This window comes from Choloepus didactylus, chromosome 1, assembly GCF_015220235.1.
Source record: "Choloepus didactylus isolate mChoDid1 chromosome 1, mChoDid1.pri, whole genome shotgun sequence".
Classification (NCBI taxonomy): Eukaryota; Metazoa; Chordata; class Mammalia; order Pilosa; family Megalonychidae; genus Choloepus; species Choloepus didactylus.
This window is the reverse complement of record NC_051307.1, coordinates 74,583,788-74,587,627: the sequence shown is the minus strand read 5'-3', so window position 1 is coordinate 74,587,627 and position 3,840 is coordinate 74,583,788. Positions and strand designations below refer to the sequence as shown.

General features: G+C 35.1%; 1 pseudogene; it reads right to left on the bottom strand.

The window, feature by feature from the left end:
- Window positions 1-2,187: 2,187 nt before the first annotated feature.
- LOC119516160 lies at window positions 2,188-2,730 on the bottom strand (annotated as a pseudogene).
- Window positions 2,731-3,840: the final 1,110 nt, after the last annotated feature.

Below are 3,840 nucleotides of genomic sequence, written 5' to 3'. Positions count from 1 at the left end.
AACCAATTTTTTAATCTCCTTTACTGAAGAGATTAAACAGTAAAATGCACAGATTTTAAATGTATTCTGCTTTTTGTTATTATAGGTTTGATATGTTTGTTTGTTTTTTCCTAGAATATTATATTTTAAAAATTATAAAGTATGTACTCTTTTGTGTCTGGCTTCTTTCGCTCAGCATGATGTTTTTGGTTCATCTGTATTTTTGCACGTATTAGTAGTTCTTTGCTTTTTTTGCTAAGTAGTATTCTGTTGTGTGGATGTCTGACAGTTTATCCATTCATCTGTAAATGGACTTTTGGGGATTGTTTCTAGTTTGGGACTATTATGAATAAAGCTGCTATGCATATTTTCATGCACAACATAAATAAATAAATAAATAAATAAATAAATAAATAAATAAATAAATAAATAAATAAGCTAACCACTGCATTTGATATTGTGTGGATCAAAATAAGGCTTAAGTGGGTTCAATGCTCTCATTTGTTCTTTTTAAAACTAATTCTACACACATGTAAAATGGGAAGCTTTACAGATGTGTTCTTACAGGACACCCACAAAACTGCACCTACTCCAATGTATGTACATATGTATGTATGTATGTATGTGTTTCTGTAGGTTTACAGAAAAATCATGTCAAAATTATAGCATTCACATATAGCCCTTATTGTTGACACTATTTTAATGTGGTACCTTTGTTATAATTGATGAAAGACATTAAAATTGTATATTAACTATAGTCCTTAGTTTACATTAGGTATATTTTTCCCCCTAATACACAACCCTATTTTTAACACCTTGCATGAGTGTGGTACATTTGTTATAATTCATGAAAGAACATTTTTATACTTGTATTATTAACTATAGTCCATCATTTACAATAGGGTTTTCTGTATACAGTTCCATGTTTTATCTTTTGCCTTTTATTCTAGTAACATAAATAAGAACTAAAATTTCCTCCTTTATTCTCATTCATATATATATTTCACTACTGTTAATTCCACTAACAATAATATGCTACCATCATCACCATCCATATCCAAAACTTTACAATCAATCTAAATAGAAATTCTATAGAAATTAAGCATTAACTCCCCATTCCTTACCCCCAACCCAGCCCCAGGTAACCTATATTCTAGATTCTAACTCCATGAGTTTGCTTATTATAATTAGTTCATATTAGTGAGTTCATATGATAGTTGTCCTTTTGGGCCTGGCTTATTTCACTCAGCAAAATGTCCTCAAGGGTCATCTATGTTGTCACATGCATCAAAACTGCATTCCTTTTCGTGGATGAATAATATTCCATCATATGTATATACCACATTTTGCTTATCCATTGGTTGATGGACACTTGGGCTGCTTCCATCTTTTGGCAATTGTGAATAATGCTGCTATGAACATCAGTGTATAAGCATCTGTCCCAATTCTTCAATCACTTGGGTATATGCATAATAGTGAGATTGCTGGGTCATGTGGTAATTCTATACTTAGCTTTCTGAGAAGCTGCCAAAATATCTTCCACAGCAGCTGCACCATTCTGCATTCCCACCAGCAATGAATGAGTGCTCCTATTTCTCCACATCCTCTCCAACATTTGTAAATTTCTGTTATTTTTATACTAGCCATTCTAGTGGGTATGTAATGGTATCTTATTGTGGTTTTGATTTGCATTTCCCTAATAGCTAGTGACGTTGAGCCCCTTTTCATGCACTATTTAGCCATTGTATATCCTCTTTGAAAAAATGTCTATTCAAGTCTTTTGTCCAAGTTTTAATTGCGTTATTTTTCTTTTTGAGTTTATTTTTATTTTTCTTGTTGAGTTATAGGATTTTTTTAACATGTTCTTGATATTAAACCCTATCAAATATGTGGTTTCCAAATATTATGTCCCATTGAGTAAGTTGTCTTTTCACTTTTGTGATAGTCTTTTTTTTTTCCAGTGGATCAAGAATTTATTCAGTAATATAGATGGCATATGGACCTATACATGGAATGATTTGATAATTATTTGCTGTGTAATTCTGCCCATTAGTAATGCTTAAGCCAAGAATTTGATATAAGTTCCATTCAGTTGCAATACTTGTTTCCATGTGATTTGATCAACAAAAAAACATATCTAAACTATTAATTTTTGCAGCTTTCAGGAAAAGTCCAGGACATCATTTATACAAAGTCTATGAGAAGAGGTCAGTAGAGATCATCTAATCTTAAGAGTGACATCATCCATTCAAGTCCTTGGCACAATCCCTTGCCTGTAAGAGCACAGCATGCCTGGATATGCCACTGGTGCTCTTTAATAGACATTAGTTTCAAAAACTGGGAGATTTCTGCTACAGTCATACATTCTTTAACATCTTATTTATTAGCAAAAATCTGCAATCCAGATTTCTTATGTCCTCATGTGCTAACATTTTATACAGTTCTATAGTTACAGAAATCCTTTCTCTGTCTGTACTGTCCACAACAACTATTACAAACTCAGTGTTAGTATAGTAAGTGTTCCAGGAAGAAAGAAGAGATTCTTGGCCACCAATAGCCCACATTAGGAAATAGGTATTATTAATGACTATCTCTTGTATATTACTTCCTATTGTAGGGGCGTATGTACAACTTCATTCATAGAAAATTGGTAAAGGAAGGTAGTTTTCCCTGCACTATCCAGCCAAACAATGATAATTTTGTGCCCTGGGGATTGAACAGTCTCCATATCCTGGTGAAGATAATTCCCATTATCAGGCAGCAGACCCCCTCCAGCCACCCTGGCCGCCTGACCTCCTCTGGCTCAGGCTGAGGAGCCAGAGCCTCCGCCTCTGCTGCTGCCACTTGCCTCTGGCCTGCTTCCCAGGAACCGAGGGACGCCAAAGCCCAGGAGGTCCTGTCCTGCAGGAGGGCCCGCTGCTGCCGCTGTGGCACTTGCCTGACTCACGGACATCACTGCCGCATAGTCTGCGGTGAGTCTCGCAGGCCACCATCCTCCCCCAGTTCCTCTGGGGCAACTACCAGGCTCCCCTGATAGTCTTTTGATGTGCAAAAGTTTTAATTTTGGTGGGGTCCCATTTTCTACTTTTTTTTCTTTTGCTGTTTGTACTTTGGGTGAAAAGTCTAAGAAATCATTGCCTAACACAAGATCCTGAAGATGCTTCCTGACATTTTCTCCTAGAAGTCTTAAAGTCCTTGTTCTTATATTAAGGTCTTTGCACCATTTTGAGTTAATTTTTGTTTATGGAGTGGAATTGGGGTCCTTTTTCATTCCTTTACAAGTGGATATCCACTTCTCCCAGCACCATTAGTTGAAGAGATTGTTTTTTCCCATTTGAATATATTTGGCAGCCTTGTCAAAAATCCATTGACCGTAGAAGCTTGGATTTATTTCTGGGATCTCTCAATTAGATTTCATTGGTTGATATATCTATCTTTATGCTGGTACCATGCTGTTTTGATAACTGTAGCTTTGTAACATACTTTAAAGTCAGGATGTGTGAGTCTTCCAACTTTATTATTCTTTTTCAAGATGTTTTTGGATATTTAGGTCCCCTCACCCTTCCAAATAAATTTTATAATATTGGCTTTTCCATTTCTGCAAAGTAAACTATTGGTATTCTGAGTGGGATTGTGTTGAATCTGTAAATCATTTTGGGTAGAATTGACATTTTAAAATATTTAGCCTTCCAATCCATGAACACGGAATGTTCTTCCATTTATTTAGGTCTTTGATTACTTTAGCAATATTTTGAAGTGTTCTGTGTATAAGTCCTTTACATCTTTGGTTAGATTTATTCCTTGATATTTGATTCTTTTATTTGCTATTGTGAATGGATTTTTTTTTTTATTTCTTCTTCT